The sequence below is a fragment of the Rhamphochromis longiceps genome, linkage group LG11 (genome assembly GCF_057381845.1).
Source record: "Rhamphochromis longiceps isolate RC_006_pf linkage group LG11, R_longiceps_female_GT1.1, whole genome shotgun sequence".
In the NCBI taxonomy this organism is placed as follows: Eukaryota; Metazoa; Chordata; class Actinopteri; order Cichliformes; family Cichlidae; genus Rhamphochromis; species Rhamphochromis longiceps.
This window is the reverse complement of record NC_140567.1, coordinates 34,709,855-34,733,008: the sequence shown is the minus strand read 5'-3', so window position 1 is coordinate 34,733,008 and position 23,154 is coordinate 34,709,855. Positions and strand designations below refer to the sequence as shown.

Sequence of the window (23,154 nt, the reverse complement as noted above, 5' to 3'; positions counted from 1 at the left end):
ACAGAGCAACTAAGAAACACAGAGATATAACCATAAGGCAAAGAACCAAAAGACTAGAGATGATAAATAATACACAGAGGGAAATCCTGGAACACAAGAACACTAGACTGGAGGGAGTAACAAAAGACCAACCATGAGAACATAATTCACAATACAGAGTGACAGAAAACACAAGAAACTCCAAACATGCGAAGACACAGACCAAGGAACACGGACTTTACACAGAACAGAGAGGGCACAGAAAAACATGAGGGGCAAGGGATCAAAAATAGAAACCACAGAGTACTCGAAAAAAATACAAAAATCACAAAGAACTAAAAACTCTGGGTGAGGAGACCCAGGATCCTGACAGGTTATCATATTTGATTCAAACTGTTTATTGTCATGTGTACAGAAGAAATAGCATTTCTCTGTGCAATGAAATTCCTCCTTTGCTGTCCATATACAAATGCCAAGTTAGGTAAGGTTGAAAGCAGAGGTTCACAGAAACGTAAAGCAGAAGATGAAGTATTGCCAAATATGTTTCCAAACCAACTTCATTCTAAGCCAAAGCCTAAAAATATGACGAAACATATTTTGCTGAGGTAGGTCTCCGCGACAGAATTAGTTTGCCCTGCGTCGGAAGCATGTGCTGGGCTCTTCAAATCACAGACAAACAGTATCCCACATTCTTGATTTTTAGTTCACAAACACTTGTTGTAATGACTAACTACATTTTTGAGATGTTAGCTCTTTATACAGTAAAGTTACAGTGGGATACAAATAATATCAGTCTGATCCTGCCACGATTTGTTCCCCCTGTCCGAATCACGGACAAACAGTAAAGCATAGTTTTTTATGTTTTTCAACTCATTTTGCACAGAGAGGCATTTTTTTGAAAAATGCATTAATAGCAATGTTGACTATTATTACACAGGAAAAAACACTACACATAAAATAATTACACTATGACGCCTCTGTCTTTCTAAATGGAGGGACAGTTACTGTGTGTGTATATGTAAGCATGTAAAAACTGCACATAGTCAGATTAACAGTAACAGCAAAAAGTTTGGGAACCACTGGGTTAAAGGAACAAGATAAATAGGGATAAAAATAAGACAAGATATTGAGATAAATAAAAATAAAAATAAGAATAAAAAATAATGAAAGATAAATGAATAAGTACAAAAATAAGTAAGTGAAGACAAGTGAGGTATGCAGATGTTGAGGTAGATGATGTACAAAGAAGCTTAATGTGTAAAATTAACTTAGTGTGCAAAGTGTCCTGATGTGCAAATTGCAGTTGAGGTAGGTCAGCTGTTCAGTCTGATACTAGTGGGGAAGAAGGAGATGTTGTCATGCGGCGGCTGTGTGAAGGCAAGAGAGGACCCAAATGCACGGCTCAAGACACGCGGGGATAAACTCAAAAGGCAGGTCTTTATTAATAGGAACATAAGAAGTCATACAAAACTATACTGGGAGAAATTAAAGCTGAGGCGCTGGGAAGACACGGGGGAACGCACACTACCTAGAGGGACGACACAACACGGAACAAAGGGATACTCTGACATAAATACACAGAAGGTAATGAGGGAAGTGGGAACACACGGGGAACACAGTTGAGGACAATTACTCATGACCGAGCGGGGAGGACACGGAACTGAAAATACTGACACCAAGATGTGGACCTTAAACACAACACAGTACACAGAGAAAGAGGCAGAGAGAGAGAGAGGCAGAGAACAAGGATGAATACACGAGAGGACGAGGAGAACACAGAACACAAAGGACGGGAACACAGTACCAGAACAAACACCACAATAAAAGTATGGACACAAGGGGAATCCAAATACCAAACCAAACAATCCAATGAACATAAGGAACAAAATACAAAACCACAGGAAAACTAAGAACACTGGGTCAAAATGACCCAGGACCATGACAGATGTTGAGTTGGGACATTCTGGACTTCACACTTCTAAACCTTCGTCTCGAGGACAGAAGTGTGAGTGTGTGTGAGCAGGCTGAGTGTACAGTTTGTGGATGAGTTTGTGAGGGATGACTGTTTTGAAAGCAGAGATGTAGTCAACCAAAAGTACCTTGATGTAGGAGTCATTATTTTCCAGGTGGAAGAGGGAATAGTGAAGGGCATTAGCGATGGCATCTGATGTGGACCTGTTGGGCCGGTAGGCATACTGCAGGGGATCCAGAGTGTTTGGAATATTTCTCCTAATGTAGGCCAGCGCCAATCTCAAAGTTGGTGTAAAACACATTGAGGTCATCCGGCAGACCACCTGGAGAGCTGATGATGTCGGTGGTGGCCCTATACTCTGTGATGTGCTGCAGGCATTGCCACATCTGCCTGGGGTCAGCAGAAGAATAGAAGCCATCCAACTTCTCTCTGTACTGCCTCTTTGCTGCTGTAATGGCTTTCCTCAGTCCATACTCAGGCCATGGAGAAGATCGTAAAACAGCACATCGTAAGAGCAACTGACCCCCTGATGGACCCACTCCAGTTTGCTTACCATGCATGCAGAGGTGTTGATGATGCCAAAATCTTCATCTTGGACTCCATCCACAAACATCTGGAGCTCCCTGACTCCTCCGCCAGACTTCTGTTTGCTGATTTCTCATCAGTGTTCAACACTCTGCAGCCTCATATCCTGACCACTAAACTTTCCACCCGATTTTACCTGGATGATCAGCTAATCCTGTGGATATTGGACTTTTTGACCAACAGGACTCAGAAAGTTCGGGTCAACAAGTCTCTTTCTGGTTTCCATTCCACCTCCACTGGCTCCCCCCCAGGGCTGTGTGCTCTCCCCCCTGCTCTTCATCCTTTACACCGATGACTGCAGATCCATGCAGCCCAACTGTCACCAGGTTAAATATGCTGACGACACAGTTCTGCTGTCACCGCTGTCAGGCCCCTTACAACACCATGGGCCCGCTCTGCAGGAGTTTGTAGAGTGGTGTAACAGCTCCAAACTTGAATTGAATGTGAGTAAAACCAAAGAGATGGTGACCTTCTCCAGTAGACAGAGGGATCTGGCTGCTTCAGTCACCACCACCATCAACAGGAAGCCAGTGGAGGTAGTTGAGGAGTACAAATACCTGGGAACCATCTTTGACAACCTCCTGAAATTCTCTGCCAACACAGAGGAGATTCTCAGGGGGTGCCACCAACTGCTATACCTCCTTAGGAAACTCAACTCCTTTGGAGTCAGCACATCCATCTTTTTACTATGCCTTCCTGGAAAGCATCATGACTTTCTCCATCACCTGCTGGTTCACTCCCTCAGCCTTCAGAACAGGAAGAGACTGCAGCACACTGCATCAGTGTGCTCTAAAATCATTGGACTGCCTGTCAGAACTCTGGCACAGGTTTTCAGCCAACAGGCCCTTAGACAGGCAGCCAAAATCATCAACGACCCCTCTCACATTTCAATGGCTCCCCTTAGGGTGACGCCTCTACTGCATTTCCTGCAGGACTGAGAGGAGGATAGCCACCAAAGCCACTCTGGTTTTTAACTCCAGCTTGTAAGAACGTTTCCCATACCAGAAACATAAACTACCCTCTTCTTATACTACTGACACTTTATTTGCAGTTATTTATTCACCTTTAGTCACTTTAATTTTAAAACTGTGTAATTTTAAAACTGTATATACTGTATATTCTGTGCATTTATTATTATCTTCAATGTTCAATATTGTTTGTTAATTGCCCCTTGGGGATAAATAAAGTCTTCTGATTCTGATTCTGATACTTCGCGACTTTGTACTCCGTCTCATTGCCTAATCTGAGTGCAAGAGAGCGAGTACGCAGCATGGGTCGTACCTGACTGTTGATGTAGGGCTTCTGCTTGGGGAACCTTCTGATTTGTGTGGTGGGCACAATATTGTCAACACAGGTGCTGATGTACCCAGTCACATACTCAGCATAGTCCTGTATGTTGACAGAGCAGTTCTCCATGGTGGCTGCAGTTTGAAACACATCCCAGTCTGTTCGAGCAAAATAGTCCTGTAGGATGGGCTCAGTCTCTGGGGTCCAGAGTTTAACAGGTTTGATGACAGGGTTTGATTGTTTCAGCTTCTGTCTGTAAGCCGAGTACATGAACAGAGAGATGTGGTAAGACTGTCCAAAGTGGGGATGTGGTGCCGCCCTGTATGAACCGTGTATGTTGCTGTAAATGTGATCCAAGGTGTTCTTGTCACGGGTATGAATGGCCATGTGTTGGTGATATTTTGGGAGTACAGTCCGCAAATTGCACTTATTGAAGTCACCAGCAACAATAAAAGCAGCATCTAAATGTCTCTAATGCACTGATGACTTCATGACGCTGGGTTCAGTCTGACTTCAGTCAGCTCGCGGCAGGATGTAAACAATGGCCAAAAATACAGCTGAGAACTCCTGTGGTCTGGTCTCCTATGTGTACAGAGTGAGTCTGCAGCTGGACGGCGCATTCCAGGACTTTATCTGAGAGCCAGGTCTTGGTGAAAATAAGAGCGCAGCATTCTCTTATCTCCCTCTGTGTTGTGATCCTGGCTCGTATTTCGTCGAGTTTGTTTTCCAGGGATCGCACGTTGGTCAATAAGAGGCTGGGTAGCGGTGGTTGGCTAGCCCGAGCTTTTAGTCTTGCCTTGTTTGCGTCGCCATCTCCGAAGCACTCTCCTGGGGTAGGGTGGCTCACTTGGACTCGGTGCTTTGTGGCCTTTCTGGGAGTGGTGGCGTTTGCGGTGGCTGCCGGGGAGAACGATGGCTGAAAGCTCCAGTGGTAAAGCTGAAAGCTCAGGTGGTAAGAAAATAGTAGAATCCAGATGATTGTGTGAGTTGCCGATGTCTAGTAGTGCCTGTCTCATGTATGTTAACAGTGCACAACACTTGTCCAGTGCAAAAAGAACAGAAAACACAAAAAACAAAAGAAAGTCGACATTCGAGAGTGGAGCGAGCAAACATGTCTGCCTCGAGGGTGCCATTGTCTTCGGTAAGGTAATATGGATTTTTAATAGAATTTTTACAGGTTGACATTATGTGGTCTGAACATTTGAATGAATCATTAGTGGAGGTTTGCATGCACATCAGCACAACCTTGCAATTTACCCAAATGTTTTTTCAGTGTGTGGAAAGAAAATCAACCTGATTCATGACCTGAAAAACAAACAATGAAAAAATTACAATGTAAGTTTACCACTGATGTAATTTACTTTGGTAAAACTCAATATAAACACAAAATGTGACTTATGTTGGTGCTTTGAACACATATCTTAATAGATATGAATAGAAGATAGAATGCCTTTATTGTCGCTATGCAGTTGTACAATGAGATACAGAGCACAGTTCTGCAGCACTATACACATATTGGCAGTATTAAATGGTAAAAAATGGTAAATGGCCTGTATTTGTATAGTACAGAGGAAAAATATATAAAATGTACAAATATACAAGCCAGTTTTAAAAAGTAATATGTAATAAATAGCATTATGTAATTTCACATAGAATTAGGTATTGCACAGTAGTGATTCATAGAGGAAATGGGGAAAAACTGTGTGTGTGTGTGTGTGTGTGTGTGTGTGTGTGTGTGTGTGTGTGTGTGTGTACCATGATGTAGTAAGTTAGCAGGCTCTCAATGGATGAGTGGTAGAAGGTCAGCAGCAGGTTGGAGTTCAGCTTGTACCTTCTGAGGACCCTCAGGAAGGGCAGCTGCTGTTGGGCTTTCATAAACAACATGATGAACCACCTAGATAATTATTTCATAAGAAATCATGGAAGTTGTAAGGAGTTGTAAGCTCTAAGGTTAGCACAGTTTATTTGGGACGGTCACGAGAAAGCCTCACAGTGTCATCAAGGGTGTGTCACAAGTTAACTTTAAACTTTCCACTTATTTGCATCATATTATAAAAGCAACCTCAAAGAGAAAAGAACACACAGTGACGAGCAGCTGTGTGTGTTTGGTAACTCAAGAAGTGTGGCAAGTTCTTGTCTTATATTATCTGTCTGTCTGTCTCTCTCTCTATATATATTTAGAGAGAGAGAGAGAGAGGGGAAACATTTTTGATGTACTGTCCTTTCTAATCACTTTTTAACCAATGTCATTCTAACAAAATGCTCTATATTTATTATAGCTTTCAGTGTATTCATTATGCTGAATCAGATATGACACAATCTTTTTTTTTCCTCCACAGTTAATCAGAGTGAACATGGATGTGTTTCTAGTCCTTCTCCTGCTTTCAGGTAAGATTCCAGCAGTTTGGTAATTTCTCATTCAGCATATAATAATTCACTGTTTTTTTCAAATATAAATTGTTTCTACCTTGAATTTTTTAAAAGAGAGGTAATAACTGACCAAATATGGAGCAAGTTTTATTAATTCATATTTGAGGGCGAGCTGTTGCTCCAGCATTATGACTTTACTCCAACAAAAATGCATATATAATTAAATTAAATAAAAGTAACAAATTAACGAAATTAATCTGGAATCTGGGTGACTATCAGTTTAGAAATTTTCAGATTCACTGACATAGGCACAAATGAAAAGTGGTTTCTGTCCACATATTAATAAGTTGAACCATCACTGATCTACTGAGCAAATCTTATTTAAGGAATTCTTTTACTGCAGAAAGTAAAATTCTATAGAACTCCAAGTATACAAGCATTCTGAATAAATAAACAGTATTTCTTAGTAAAATCTCAAATAAAAATCCATTTCCTTCTTCAGCTTTCTGTGTCCCCACTGCTTCCTTTCCAAACATCTATTACTTTGTGAATGAGAATATGACCTGGGATGAGGCCAATGCTTACTGCATCAAGGAGTACCTTGGACTTGCACAAATTACTTATCCAGAGAACAACACTGCTCTGGTGAACACTCCAGCCGGGGTATACACCGGCAAAGCCTGGATCGGACTTCATATAGACGTAGGTTGGGCCTGGCTGGATGGACGACCACCCACATATTATAGTTGGAGCCCTGGCCAGCCACTCAACACTGGCCCTGGATATTGTGTGTCCACAAATTACAGAGGATGGTATAGTGTAAAATGTACAGAAATGCTTGGCTTCATTTGTTTTGACGGTAGGTATAAAGAGATCATTTGTTGTAAGGTTTTACTCCTGTAGATTAAATTGACCCTTGGTACTAATTTAGCAGAATGAGGCTCAAAACATGAAATAAATAATAAACATAAAAATACAACTTTTAAATATTCTAGTTTGAGACTGGAATAAGTCTCCCAGTGAAGCTCAAACCTGAACTACTCAGTATAAATATTAAGAAAATATAAAGACTATATATATGCAGTACTGACATATGATTTATATGGTGTATTTAAATCACAGCTTTTTTCTGCATAGCCTATTTTTCAAAACATAAATGAAATCATTAATATATGTATAATGTTACTAATGGAATCTATAACTTCTGTTTCTTTAACAGGCAGTGATTACATTGTTAATAAGACATATGTGACTTGGAATGAGGCCAAAATCAGCTGCAAAAACAAAAATTCAACTCTGGCACAAATCCTTGATGTGGAAACATTTGATAAAGTCAGCAGAGTTGTGGATAAAGAAAAAGAAATTTGGATTGGCCTTAGTTTTTCTCCAGTCTGGTTTTGGTCAGAAACTCAACAAATCAGCACATTCATGAACTGGAAAACAGGACAACCTAACAATGAGTTTGATTGCGCTGCTATATTGGTGGGAGATGGAACTTGGACCACCGAACCATGCATTAAACAATATCCTTTCTTCTGCTATGCAGGTATGAATGACATTTCCCTAGTTTTAACACTCAAGTGAATTTCCAGAGATGGTATGACCAGAAAATATTTCTTGCACACTAATCAAGATATAATGAAGACAATATACTTTGTTTAATTCTAGAAATATTTTTGCCTGTTTGCTTGTTTTCTGCCCCTGATAAATGGCAAAGATGGTCATGTGACATTCTCTATCTGCTGAAGGCTGAGTCTAAGGCTTTAACTAGTTTGATTTTTTTCTTTAGCAGTTAAAGTACAACTATTTTTAAAAAATGTAAACAACAAAGTCATCAGCAGCACAAAAATACAAATAACGAAGTGCACCTGCAGCATTTGCTTTTCTTTTTTTTTTAATTTAAAAGTGTATTAAATCAATGCTAGTTGCAAAAATAACTTCAATCCATTAATAAATCTACAGTATTAGCAAGTCTAAACATTACCTAGATATCTTAAGCTTTATATTTCCAAAAAAAATGTAGTCACTTTATCCGCATGCAGCGCAAAGACAAGTAGAAAATTTGACAAATTTATATAAAAAAAGAACAATAAAAGCTATGATATTCGTTTAGGTCAAAGAGGTGCACTTAATAGCATCTCTCCAAACATGGCATCTTAATGTTGTGACTGTGTTCTGTATATTTTAACAGGGTTTTGGTTAATGTTTAAGACATTCTATTTGAATCTAATAATATACTTATATATTATTAATAACTTCCTCTAAGCCAAGTACTTGTCAAATTCCATATGATTTATTTGGAAATGTTTTGTTTTTGTGTAGTTTACAAATCAAAGAAAACAGTGGTGAGCATGAATATCCAAACTGATGTCGACCTGGAAAATCCAGATAACCAGGCTGCCCTGATGCAACAGGTATAGTGTTTGTTAACAAGTTAGCCTCACTTGATTAATATTACCAATAAGAGAGCTTTCTCCATTCTCTCAGCCAGTGTTGTGTCCAATGTTCCCTCTAATTTTTCATGTGTCTGAGCGAACACACAAACTGCCTGAGCGGTCCCTTGGACCACTGTGAGCAACAGCAGAAGTGTGCAGTGTGATCACGCCAGCATTGAATCCATCCAAGTTAAATGGTTTATTAAAATAATCAAATCTCAACATTTACATTTATGTTAAACTACTTTTAATTAACTGCTTTAGCCCACTTACAATGAAAATTTAAAATAATCTTTTCATGACCTGTGTACACTCTTGGAAGTAAAAATAACTTGAACTCCAATTTTGAAAAGACAACTTTTTTTTAAGTAAAGCTCTGACTTGTATTATGAGTATGAGTCTGTGGTTTGGGAGAGAGTCCTGTAACTCTGTCTGCAAAATACAGTATATAATGACCGATGTTGGGCAATTAATTATATAGTTACTTCTTCAAAAAAGTTACTGAGTTGTGCAAAGTTTTTTTGCAGCTGTTTACCTAAAAATGCTGCCAAGGCATTTTTTAAATAAACATGTAAAACTATTTACAGAACAATCATGTGTTCTGCATCAAATGTGATGCCACACAAATTCTTTGTGCCACTCCAAAAAATAATTTCTGTCCACTATGAGATAAATGAGAACAACAGCCTGATACCTGCAGGCCTGACAGCAGGAGATGTATCACTCCTGTAACACCTGTAACATTCAGTAGTCGCCTCATTGTTCTGACACACACAACAAAACTATTGACTACACTACACACTAACTACACAAGATTTGCGCTAAATTTCGCAAATCTCTCACATCTCAAAACACCACCATTACTCCTAAAACTTCCCCCTCCCTAAACAACTAAATGTCATGTTTTGATTGGTCGACATGGTACATTATGTCACTGTAATCCAGGAGTGATAAAAAGGTGGTAGCGCTAAGCCTTTTTTGTTGCAGTGAAAGAGAAGCACAACCCATTTTGGAAAAAGAACCCCAACTTCACCTTAAGTTTCTTTAACAGGTGTGGCCTAGAGGAAAGATTATCATCAATCACAATACCTAATGTGAGGTCAAAGTTTCAATAGAAATGCCTTGAGAAAATACAAGAAACAGAAAAACTGCAGGCCCCCTTATTTCTATTAAGAACAACATGGCCTTTTTTGCATTTAAAACCATTCGGAGCCCACACAGCTGTGAGTGTATACATTAATTAGAGCTAGCTGTAACTGTTTGAAAACCACGACCATGGTACAAGCACAGCAATAAATAATTGTATCATCTGCACTAAAATGGACAGATGCATTTAGATTTTGTACTAAGCCATCGAAATAAATGAATAGTGTAGGTCCAAGACAGAATCCTGCAGCACTCAGTAAGTGAGATTAAAAAAAAATGGGAGAGAGAAATGTTAGGTCTGAAAGGCCTATTTCCAATAGTGGATGCTAAAGTGATGCCATACAGAGTAAGCGTCTGGTAGATTCTATATTACTAAGATTTTTAGGTAATGCCACTTTCTTCAGGGATAACTCCTATTTTTAATTTTGTTAAAGCATCTCTTCCTAACAAATTTAGTGGACAAGATGGGTCATAGATGCACTGGTTTCTGCAGCCACGACCACTTTCTCTATGTGACATAAAGAGGGGAACGGTTAGCTGTTGCAATGTCACATGTCCTGTGGCTGATTTCACAATTAAAGTGTCTTTTGAGAAAGTTACATTTGGGACTTCTACTGTTAAGACAGATCTACACGCTCCTGTGTCACAAAGGAATTTTACTGGGACACCATTCACGTGTACTATAACTGTTGGCTTTGCTTCTGATCCCAGCAGTAGTTGTTCAATATTGTAAACTTCCCCTTCACTTGTTTCACTTCCTTCCTCTCGTGCTAGTCATTCATCACGGCGTCTGCGCCTGTCATCATCACTTTCTTGTTCCTGGCTTACACTTCTACAGTCTCGAGCAAAGTGCCCGTATTTACCACAGTTATAACATTGTATATCTCTTTTGTCTCTTCTTTGTCCTACTTTCTGCTTTCCCTTACGTGGCTTAAAACCTGCTGTGTGTTTTTGTTGTCCTGAGAAAGCTATGAAGCCTGTCTCTGGGTCAATCATGAAAACTCCTTCTGTTTTTTCTTTCTGTTTATACACTTTAACTGCATGCTCAGCATATTGCAGGGCGTCAGGCAGAGTGCCTGTGTTTTGTGTCACCCAGTGTTTGTCTACGTGTGTTTTTATTTTGGGCATTAGGCCATTCAGGAAGGCATTTTTTAATTGTTGTTGAAAAGCAGACTGTGGATTTGGATCGTGATCCAGTCCTGAATTTTGCCCGAAAACAGGACGTAAGCGATCCAGATAGTCTGATGCTGTCTCTCCTTCCTTTTGTTTGCACTCTCCTATTTTTCCATAATCTGGCCTTGGGGCTAAATTGACTTCTATTCTGCCGTACAAGTCATTTGTTTCTTGAACTAACTGAGGAGTGTCTGGTCCTAGGACGTCGCCGTTTTGGTCGTTTCCTGTGTAGGCTCCTCTGACTCTAGGAAAACGTAAACCTAATAAATCTTGAAGAACTTGGAGCATTTCATGACCATTCAAACCCCACCCACGACGAATCAACTCTACTGCATGTCGCCACTGTTGAAAACCTTCATTAAGGGGTGGGACATCTTTTAGCACATTCTCTCTGTCCTTATGGGACCAGGGTCTGAATGCGTATATCAGAGGTTCTCCATCTATTGGTATGATTCCTTGGCCGTCTACAGGCCCACTGGGTTGCCCATACCTAGGATTTGATAAGGCAACCATTGGAAACTGACCTACAGTTCCTTCTTTTTTGTAGTGATTATGTTTAGTCATAAGATTAAGCTGATGTTTTGCCTCAGCATAGGGATCTGGAGCAAAAGGGTTATGAGGAGAGATTACAGGAAGCGGTGACGCAGGAGTTGGTGCAGCTGCTGCTGCTGCTGCTGTGTGTGTGGGCTGAGAGGAAGGTGCATAAGGAGGGGGGTTTTTTTCCTCTCCAGCAGCTTTCTGTTTATCTTTATTTTCTTGTTTTTGGGCACGTTTAGCACTGCGTTTATCATTTTCTGCCTCCCATGCTTTGAAAAGTCGCCATTCAGCTACACGTTTTGCTTTTTTCTTTTGACTTTTTTCCTCAAATAGTTCTTTTTGCAAAGCAGCTTTTAAAGCAGTTATTGACTCTTGATTGCATTTGCCTTGCCAGGCTGGACAATAAATTTTATGTGGATTTCTCCACCTATTTGCACTGACTCTTCCTGCATTTTGACAGTTTCTTTCAAGCTTTTCTTCATCTGCTGTTAATTTTACTTTAGTTTTAGAATTACCCATTTTGAACTAATTACGTCAGAACTGTGACACCTTCTTTGGCATGAAAAAGTGAGAATGGGTTTTCAATAACAGCCTTCTACTCACTCGCTATTCGAGTGAGCGGTTATTGATTTTACGTGATGAAGCACAACCCTTTTTCCACTTTAACCAATACGTGAGTGTACACAGGAAAACAGTTTGAGAAGTGGTTCGACCGCTTATTGGGTCGTAAAAACAACTCACTCCTCTATTTCAACACAAACAAAGCGCGTTTTTTATAATTTTTATTGAGATTTTTCCATAGGCCTATTTCATGTAACCTTCAACCTGTTCCGTTGCAGCCACTCCTAGAGTGACCGGAACTCGTTCCGTTACAGCTGCTACCCAGAGCAACCGGAACTTTTAATAGCGATTTCTAGATTATCGCTCTTGCCTGTTGTCTCTTTAAGTCCCTCTCTGGACTATGAGATCTGTCGGCGCTCACCAGGCTTACACTATTTTAAAGGAAAATCTCAATATCAACGTATTGTAACGCTTGATGGAATGCAGTGTTTCATATTCACCTTACTGTGGCGCTGCGTTTTTGGATCCGGTGCTCATCGGGTCCTGCAGCCGTGAAGGCCTGTGTAAGACGCTGACCGGAGGTCGAATTCACGCTCCCGGATTTTCTTTTGCTGTGCACAGACTCTTTTCCAGCGCAGGCGTCACGACGTCAGGATCCGATGAAGACCGCTGTGGAAAACTAGACGTTAAAAATAACAGTCAGTTATCCGGCTCGAAGGACCAATTAAATGTCAGGGGTTGACATTGTTCAAAACACAAGTAAGAGAAATGAGACAACTGCAGACCGACTCAGAGTGTAATTAGAAAACGTGCGCACGGGTGAATGTCTCTCTGAGAAGACACACACCCCGAGCACAGGCTCGCTGCTTTATTTATAAGGCAAAAATGGGTTACATAGTACTTCCTCTTTTTAACAGTCAGGGAAGAGGTTAAACATGAAATCAGCTTATCTGATCTTTCACACACTGGGATTAAAAATACAGTAGTATATCATGCTTTATCTGACATCACAGACATTATAGGAAAGAATGCATCATTATATCATGCTGTCAAAACATCTCAAACATTTCAGACACTTAAGTAAGGAATGCATTATGTTCTCTTTAACAATAAACTTGATTAGGTAATTCTTCAACAATAGGCTTGGTTATGTGAAAATATATGAACACACTAAATATAAGGCACACTTGGTTAGAATATAAGGCCTACTTGATTATATTGTATTATAGAGATTTGGTTGTAGTGTATAATGTAGAAAATCTCTTAACAAGTTTTATCTGAATTTAGAAGCGGGAAATCATCCACACCTTTATATCTTTAAGACATTTCACTAATTGGGCAAAGTCTGGTTTATGGCTAGATCAAGCTGTGTAGCAATGACACTGGAAATTGGAGTCTATCAGATAGACAATTACCCTCCTAGGACCTGGCGTCCACATATGTGGACATCACATTTTGGGATGTCTGACCCAAAATAATAAATTCTGCTCTACAAGGGCCTGATATCCACTTAAGAGGACATCATACTGCCACTGTTCTATCGGAACTTTAAACATATGTCCTCATATGTGGATCTAATTTTTCTCAGAAACAAAAAACATTTAAAAAAACAAAATCTGGGAATTCTTTTTTTTTTTACTTTAAGCCCAAATATCAAAGAGAAATTAAAAATGCATGTCATGGAAGAGTTTGGGTGTTAAGAGGTTAAATAAGACAAACTCATGTCTTTTGATGTGAGAATTTGTTTGTTTCAAGTCTTCCTCAGGTTGTAGTTAAAATAATATTATTTTTGTAGGGAAAAAAATGTTTACTCATTTTATTGTGCTTATTTTACTAAGATTCAGCTAGGACCCTTTCTAACTGTCAATGATAGTTAAAAAATTGCATAGCATGGGGAATTTCTCCACTTCTGAAATCACGTGTTTCAGAGGTGACTTACAGTAAGGGTATCTAACATAATTCATCCTCTTTCTTCATATTTAGCTGCAAGCAACACTCGCTAAGCAGGGTGTGACTGACTTCAAAGTGACATGGACAAAACAGCCTGTGCAGAAGAGCAGGAAGAAACTTGATGGTACACACACACACACACACACACACACACACACACACACACACACACACACACACACACACACACACACACACACACACACACACAGAATGAGTTTTCTCTGAATATTTAAGTGGTTTTATCTCATTTCAGATGCTTGTTTGAACGTGTGAGATTGACTTCCAGAGGACTGTGCTACAACACTGTTCTTTCAAAGGATTACTTTAAATTGTACACTCTTTAAATTTATTATTAGTTAATTATATTAGTCTAGGTATAAAACGGCATGTTTTGTGTGCATTAAGTCTGAATTGTAAACATTCAACCTTTCTCATTTCAGTTTTGTATTTAAAGGTAGTATATTTGACACCACTTGTGCGACATTGAAGCAATACATTAGGGATCCATTTTATTCAAATAATGCTGTTTTGTTAAACCTGCTGGTGTATCTCAGTTTCTTGCAAAGTACCCATTAGGAGACAAGTCTGATGAGTCTTTTAATTGGATTACTGAGACTTAGTTACAGTGGCTTGCAAAAGTGTTCGGCCCCCTTGAACTTTCCCACATTTTGTCACATTACAGCCACAAACATGAATCAATTTTATTGGAATTCCACGTGAAAGACCAACACAAAGTGGTGCACACGTGAGAAGTGGAACGAAAATCATACATGATTCCAAACATTTTTTACAAATAAATAACTGCAAAGTGGGGTGTGTGTAATTCTTCAGCCCTCTTTGGTCTGAGTGCAGTCAGCTGCTCATAGACGTTGCCTGATGAGTGCTAATGACTAAATAGAGTGCACCTGTGTGTAATCTAATGTCAGTACAAATACACCTGCTCTGTGATGGCCTCAGAGGTTGTCTAAGAGAATATTGGGAGCAACAACACCACGAAGTCCAAAGAACACACCAGACAGGTCAGGGATAAAGTTATTGAGAAATTTAAAGCACGTTTAGGCTACAAAAAGATTTCCCAAGCCTTGAACATCCCACGGAGCACTATTCAAGGCTTGAACAGTGCTCTGAATGATCGCTTGAAGTTCAAGCGAAATGGAGGGAGTATGGCACAACTGTAAACCTACCAATACAAGGCTGTCCACCTAAACTCACAGGCCGAACAAGGAGAGCGCTGATCAGAAATGCAGCCAAGAGGCCCATGCTGACTCTGGACGAGCTGCAGAGATCTACAGCTCAGGTGGGGGAATCTGTCCATAGTTCAACTATTAGTCGTACACTGCACAAAGTTGGCCTTTATGGAAGAGTGGCAAGAAGAAAGCCGTTGTTAACAGAAAACCATAGGAAGTCCCGTTTGCAGTTTGCCACAAGCCATGTGGGGGACACAGCAAACATGTGGAAGAAGGTGCTCTGGTCAGATGAGACCAAAATGGAACTTTTAGGCCAAAATGCAAAATGTTAAGTGTGGCGGAAAACTAACACTGCACATCACTCTGAACACACCATCCCCACTGTCAAATATGGTGGTGGCAGCATCATGCTCTGGGGCTGCTTCTCTTCAGCAGGGACAGGGAAGCTGGTCAGAGTTGATGGGAAGATGGATGGAGCCAAATACAGGGCAATCTTGGAAGAAAACCTCTTGGAGTCTGCAAAAGACTTGGGACTGGGGCGGAGGTTCACCTTCCAGCAGGACAACAACATAAAGCCAGGGCAACAATGGAATGGTTTCAAACAAAACATATCCATGTGTTAGAATGGCCCAGTCAAAGTCCAGATCGAAATCCAATCGAGAATCTGTGGCAAGATCTGAAAACTGCTGTTCACAAACGCTGTCCATCTAATCTGACTGAGCTGGAGCTGTTTTGCAAAGAAGGATGGGCAAGAATTTCAGTCTGTAGGTGTGCAAAGCTGGTAGAGACGTACCTTAAAAGATTGGCAGCTGTAATCGCAGCAAAAGGTGGTTCTACAAAGTATTGACTCAGGGGGCTGAATAATTATGAACACCCCACTTTGCAGTTATTTGTAAAAAATGTTTGGAATCATGTATGATTTTCGTTCCACTTCTCACGTGTACACCACTTTGTGTTGGTCCTTCACGTGGAATTCCAATAAAATTGATTTATGTTTGTTGCTGTAATGTGACAAAATGTGGGAAAGTTCAAGGGGGCCGAATACTTTTGCAAGCCACTGTATTCAGCTTTGTAGGGAATTCTGATCTACACAATTAGGAATGTGTTTGACACTAAGAAGGAACATTTCAAGGATTTGTTTTGTGAGTGTCCTCTAACATTTGCCACTATGAATCTATTTATTTTCTCTTTCATTTAGTAAGCACTATTTTTCCCTCTTAAATACTATAACCTGTTTTATGAAAGGATTATCAAATTAAGTTGTATTGTTTATTTATTTTCTTATTTATTTTAGGAGATCTGAAAATAAATTCTCCTGTATGTGTGTATTATAAGCTTAGTCCCTCACCCAAGACAAGTAAAGTCACTCTGTAACAATACCAATTTTTAGTTGTTGTTAAAACTAAATACATAGTACAGAATAAACACAACATTATAAAAATCCATTCTTGGGTCTGGTCACTGAACTGGGAGTTCAGATAAGGAGGGTGGAGTGCTCACTCCAGGTCAGCTCACTCAATAAAATTACAGATTTTTAGTAGTTGTAATTTATTCCTTTGCATTTGTCAAAACTAAAGACAGATACAGCCTATTCATAAAGGAATGTAATTCGTTTTTGAGCCATGCAATCCAAACTAGACTCATATAGTTATATAGGTGAACGTAAACATTAATTCCCAGGTGAGGTCACTAGACTTCAGGAAGAGAAAAAAAGAACTACTTGCTTGACTTATGAAATAAAAACAAAGGATGTTTCCACATTTACCTCATTGCTGTTATTCAATTCTTTACAGTTCAAACTCTCATTTTTATTGTAATAATAAATAAATAAACAATTTTTTTTAAAACTTTCTTTTACTGCCGTATAAATAAATGGTCTGTAAAGCGCTTTACTAGTCCCTAACAACCCCGAAGCGCTTTACACATTCAGTCATTCACACACTGGTGATGCAGCTACAGCCACCCTGGGACGCACTGACATAGGTCAGGCTGCCAGATACTGGCACCACCGGGCCCTCTGACCACCACCAGTAGGCAACAGGTGAAGTGTCTTACCCAAGTACACCACAACTGAGACTGTCCAAGCCGGGGCTCGAACCAGCAACCTTCCAATAATAAGGCGACCTCTCAACTCTTGGGCCACAATCGCTCAAGAGTTGAATGACATACACAAATAAATGCAATCAGACTGCAAGCTTATATGTAGTTTCCAGAATATTTAAAACTAGAATGAGAGACAAAGCCCTCATTTTAAAGTTCTTTTATTGGTTTTTAAATGTCTTAATGGTCTTGGGCCTTCTTATCTCTCAGATCTGCTTTTATCATATGAACCCTTGCGGACCCTGAGGTCCTCTGGTACTGGCCTTTTGAGAGGCAGCTTTTCAATGGTATGGTCCTCGCCTGTGGAACAGCCTGCCGGAGGACCTCAGGGCCGCAGAGAACGTACATGTTTTTAAGAACAGGCTCAAGACCCACCTTTTTTAATTTAACTTTTATTTAACGTTTATTGATTTTATTCTTATTCATTTTTTAATCTTCTTACTCTATTTATATTTATATTGTATCCCGTTCTCATTTATTTTATTGTTTTACCCTGTATATATCCTATTGTGTCATATCTCCAGTGTTTCCTCAGAGGGCGCTCTCTGCACCGGGGCTTTGATCGACCGTGGCTGCTGGGGCACAGGGGGTCCTCTCAGCCCGGCTGGGAGGCTTCTTTGCCTCCCTCCTGCTGTGTGGCCAGCCTGGAGGCTGCGGTCTGTGACCGGCTCCTGGTGCAGACGGCTCCCCTGTTATAGTGTTTCCTCACTTGGCTCATGCGTACCGAGCCCAATTTAACTCTTTAAGTGTGTGTGTGTGTGTGTGTGTGTGTGTGGGGGGGGGATATGCGTGTATTCACATCGTTTATGTTAATGAGAGTGTGGGGAGTGAGTTGGAAGGTGGGGTGCGGTGGGCTGCTTTTAACCATGTAAAGCACTTTGTGCTACATTTTTTTTGTATGAAAAGTGCTTTATAAATAAAGATTGATTGATTGATTGATTGATTGATTGATTGATTGGTCAGGACCCTCTTCTGGAACAGCTCCAAATTTGAATTTGGGAGATTTTATTAATTGTGTTTTGTCATCAGACTTTCATCATTTACATGCAATACCTTCAAAAGGTATCCTTTTTCGCGCTGAAGGTCCTAACATCATGAGACAATTTCTCTTCCCTTACTGCCCTCCACAAACAGATGTCCCCAGAAGTTCAACAACCTGTAAACTGAGGTCTGTGTAGATTGTACAAAGAATATAGCACAAACATGGAAATACAAAGGAAATACATGGAAATACATTTTTAAAATAAAATTTCAAGGGTTTGTTAAAAAACAAACCTTTTTGGAAATACTTTTGTGTCTTTATGCATCATAGCATTTTATCATTCATCATATGTAGCAAGTTCAAATTACAGATTTGAATATTTGCACTATAACAAAGTCCAATTTTTGTTGCTTATCAACATTCACATTTTGGACAGAGAGGACAGATGGTTTGAAAGAGGAGTGAAAGAAGCCATCTATGTCCACTGTGAGCGACCATCTTTGAACAGAGGTGGGGGTTTACGACACCAACTCTCTGCCATCTATAATCCAGTTTTGAGATCCCTTCCCAGACGCCTTAACGCCCACTCACATCCTGGGCCATCTGATCTCAGGAATTCGCATGATAAGGTGGGGCCAGGTTTCACAATGAACCCACCCGAAACTCTGGCTGATTGGGGCCCACACCCAGTTTCACACCTTGGCTCAGGCGATTAGAGGATCATCAGGGGGTCCTTTTGTCCCTCTGTGGGGGGTCACTCCCACTAGGTTTATATCTGGGACTCTCCACCATTTGACCTTAGAACTGAAGAAGCTTCTCGGATGAGAGGTGAAACGTCTTCAAGTAACTTAAAGAAGTCCAGACGCTTTTCTTTGCAAGCTCCTTTGACTACGATGACCTGGATGACTGAGAACATTCACAGACATGTTGCTTATCAAGTTTTTCTCCTTCCCCCCCCAAATTCTACTTCCTCTCAGTACTGCAGTGTCATTTTTATCATTTTCAAACCATTTTATTTTGGAAAATCTAATTGTACAAGCTAGCCAGGCTAACTCAACTAAACAGTATGTGAGGACTCAGGGCTGTGTGTCGGACAGGGTCGTCTGCAGTACGGGGGCCCCACAGGGAACGGTTCTGGCTCCGTTCCTCTTCACCATCTACACTGCAGACTTCTCCCACAATTCCACCCAGTGCTTCCTGCAGAAGTTCTCTGATGACTCTGCAATAGTCGGCCTCATCACTGATGGGGATGACAAGGAGTACAGAGGTCTGACCCAAGACTTTGTGGACTGGTGCCAGCTGAACTACCTCCAGATCAACGCCAGTAAAACCAAGGAACTGGTGGTAGACTTCCGCAGGCACAAGCATTCTCCACTGCAACCACTGAACATCCAAGGTATGGACATTGAGACTGTGGACAGCTACAGGTACCTTGGTGTTCATCTGAACAATAGACTGGACTGGACTCATAACTCAGACGCCCTCTACAGGAAAGGGCAGAGCAGGCTGTACCTGCTGCGGAGACTCAGGTCATTTGGAATGGAGGGCCCACTCCTGAAGACCTTCTATGACTCTGTTGTGGCTTCTGCTATCTTTTAAGGTGTGGTCTGCTGGGGCGGCAGCATCTCTGCTGGGGACAGGAAGAGACTGAACAGGCTGATCCGAAGGGCCAGCTCTGTTCTAGGATGCCCTCTGGACCCAGTGGAGGTGGTGAGTGACAGGAGAACGGCGGCTAAGCTGTCATCCCTGTTGGACAACATCTCCCACCCCATGCAGCAGACTGTGACAGCACTGAGCAGCTCCTTCAGTGGGAGACTGCGGCACCCACGGTGTGGGACGGAGAGATTTCGCAGGTTTTTCCTCCCCACTGCTGTCAGACTCCATAATAAAGACTTTAACTGATCAAGCACACACATCCATACATATGCAATAATACTAAGTGCAATAATCCTTTCTGTCATCGTTGTATTCTTACTCAGTTGTATATAGCATTTGTATTTGTATTCTATTTTTATCTTATTGTATATATATATTTTTTTATTCTACTGTATATAGTATGTTATTACACCACATGCACTGCCAAAGCTTGCTCTGCTTTTAACGATGTGAGGGACCTACCTCAATGGTGTCCAGATGACCAATACAGAATAATGTTTAAAGCCAGATGTTATAGATCTTTCAGGGGTGAGAGTAAGGAGTTTCTGGATCCGGAGAAGGGAATGTTACACGTGAAAAAGACCGACTTATCGACTGAAACTGTCGGATGAAAGTGCACTACTGGTTGACTCTTGTTTATAGCCAGTCCCAGATGATGTGGAGCGTTGCAGGACGGAAGATTTGGTGGACAGTGCAATTACATTGCAAATCTTGTTAAGGCTGGACAAATAACCGATTACACTACTTAAGATGTTTATTAAAGAACAAGTTAGTGGCCCAGTCAATTCCACTCCTCTTCTGTTGGCTGATCTAATCTGCGCGTGGTCTTCATGCCGCACCAAACCTAGTTCATGCTCTTGTACTGCACTTTCCACTTCAGCGTCCTGCTGTATCTTTCATTGGCCACCGTGACTCAAGGCAACAATTCCCCTTGTACTCTTCTTACTTCCAACTTCTAACTCTGTTGCCACCACTGAAGGCTCTGAGCTTCTGGTTGACAAGCTCTTTAATGTCCTTTGCTTGGCTAGCACACAACCTATAGAAGACAAAACTAGGAGTCTTGTTTCTCAATAGGGACGCAAGTAAAACAGAGAAAATGCTGGACAAGCAGAGTTGTCTAAACAGTGAACATCAATTCCCTTGTGACCAAAGAAGCAAAACACCCATGTTTCCGCCCGGTTTCGGACCGGGGACCTTTCGCGTGTGAGGCGAATGTGATAACCACTACACTACGGAAACGGTGAGTGATGGCTTGCTTGGCTTTGGAATGTGTCTCAATCAGTAATCTGGCCAATCTGACAAATCTGATGGCAGGTTACTATCATGCCCTTGAACAGAAGGAACCATGGAGAAGAGACAGACGCTCGCTAGCAAGGAATCTGAACTATAGTCTCGATGTTAGGCTCACTTAAAAACTTTTGACATTTAGGAGTTCTCTGAAGCAAGCGCAGCTCGACATATGCTGCCCTAAGAAGCCCAGAACTGTTATCTAAAGAGGCCATGCGGTTGATCACGTTGTGCATTGGCTGAAAATAGGCCCAAGTCCTGGGCAGGCCAGCTAGAGACACTCATTTCCAAGAGCTTAGTCTGTGCCTGCATCTTCAGTAAATATGGTGACTGGAGACATGTTGGTTTGTGTGAAATTTCCTGAAATTTGGGCTATAGACAACTTTTTACAACATGAGCATCCAAAGGTTACAAGCGTCAGAGCCCTGTACAAGATTTGAGTACTTTCACTCCTCTTTGTGCCAAACAGCAGTACAACCCCATAAGATAAAGCAATGCCTGCAGGCAGACACTTTTGTATGGGGAAACAAAGAAGCATGTTTCCGCCTGGTTTCGGACCAGGGACCTTTCGCGTGTTAGGCGAACGTGATAACCACTACACTACGGAAACGGAGCGTGCATGCCCTCTCGTCATTAGAGGGGCAATTCGATGCCTTCTTAAATTTGAGGACTTTTATGACAGATCATGTAGGACTAGTGAGAAGCGGGGAACTCCCATTTGTGTCATTTTTCAAGCATTCCCCCATTTATGGTTATATTGACAATCCAAATTGTGATCTCGAGATAGCATCTCTTCAAATGGGAGCTGATCTTCTTGTTGACAAGCTCTTTGATGTTCTTTGTCAGGCTAGCACACAACCTACAGAAGACAAACACACGAGACTTATTTGTTAATAGGGACGCAAGTAAAGCAGAGAAAACGCTGGACAAGCAGAGTTCTCTTGGACAAGCTTCTCTTCTCATGGGAGCTCTTGCCTAGAAGACATTTTTGACTTATGAGTGCACAGGTGGAATTGATGTTTTTTCAAACCCATTATAGGACTAGATTGTTAGATCGACTAGGATCTGGTGGAGAAATTCCACAGGGTGTTTTTGAATGATGGACTCTGTGCAAAAAAAATGCACGTAGCGTGCGATTAACGGGTGTGTGGTCATTCCAGGTAAAAGGCAGAGCAGAGAAGGAGACTGCTCACTCCCCGTCGGGGAATCGAACCCCGGTCTTCCGCGTGACAGGCGGAGATACTGTCCACTATACTAACGAGGACCTGCAAACCTCTGTCGGCGTCATGTCAAGGTGGGATTCGCAGCAGGTATGACACGCAAACTCTCGTCGGCCATGTAAAAAACCCCATCACTTTACCAGGAACTACAGTTTTATGGGTGTTTGACAGAGAACTTTTTTCTGCTTTCAGCAGGGTTCCATGGTGTAACGGTTAGCACTCTGGACTTTGAATCCAGTGATCTGAGTTCAAGTCTCAGTGGAGCCTCATTTAGCTTTCTAGCCCTTTGCTCCGCATTAGCACAAGCTAGCATGAGAGTTTAATGACTTAAAGAACAAGTTAGTGGCCCAGTCAATTCCACTCCTCTTCTGTTGGCTGATCCCATCTGCGCGTGGTCTTCATGCCGCACCAAACCTCGCTCATGCTCTTGTACTGCACTTTCCACTTCAGCGTCCTGCTGTATCTTTCATTGGCCACCGTGACTCAAGGCAACAATTCCCCTTGTACTCTTCTCACTTCTAACTCTGTTGCCACCACTGAAGTCTCTGAGCTTCTGGTTGACAAGCTTTTTGATGTCCTTTGCTTGGCTAGCACACAACCTATAGAAGACAAAACTAGGAGTCTTATTTCTCAATAGGGACGCAAGTAAAACAGAGAAAATGCTGGACAAGCAGAGTTGTCTAAACAGTGAACATCAATTCCCTTGTGACCAAAGAAGCAAAAC

The 23,154-nt window shown here is 41.2% G+C and overlaps 1 long non-coding RNA gene and 4 other non-coding genes across 5 annotated transcripts; 2 read left to right on the top strand and 3 right to left on the bottom strand.

Moving 5' to 3' along the window:
• Window positions 1–6,701: 6,701 nt before the first annotated feature.
• On the top strand, window positions 6,702–8,602 carry LOC146659837 (uncharacterized). Its single transcript, XR_014913727.1, has 3 exons — window positions 6,702–7,052; window positions 7,413–7,739; window positions 8,516–8,602. It is a non-coding gene; the product is annotated as an uncharacterized LOC146659837 (long non-coding RNA).
• A 12,487-nt stretch (window positions 8,603–21,089) lies between these two features.
• Window positions 21,090–21,162, bottom strand: trnav-cac (transfer RNA valine (anticodon CAC)). Its single transcript has one exon. It is a non-coding gene; the product is annotated as a tRNA-Val (tRNA).
• A 585-nt stretch (window positions 21,163–21,747) lies between these two features.
• Window positions 21,748–21,820, bottom strand: trnav-aac (transfer RNA valine (anticodon AAC)). The gene has a single exon. It is a non-coding gene; the product is annotated as a tRNA-Val (tRNA).
• A 582-nt stretch (window positions 21,821–22,402) lies between these two features.
• trnad-guc (transfer RNA aspartic acid (anticodon GUC)) lies at window positions 22,403–22,474 on the bottom strand. Its single transcript has one exon. It is a non-coding gene; the product is annotated as a tRNA-Asp (tRNA).
• A 151-nt stretch (window positions 22,475–22,625) lies between these two features.
• On the top strand, window positions 22,626–22,697 carry trnaq-uug (transfer RNA glutamine (anticodon UUG)). The gene has a single exon. It is a non-coding gene; the product is annotated as a tRNA-Gln (tRNA).
• Window positions 22,698–23,154: the final 457 nt, after the last annotated feature.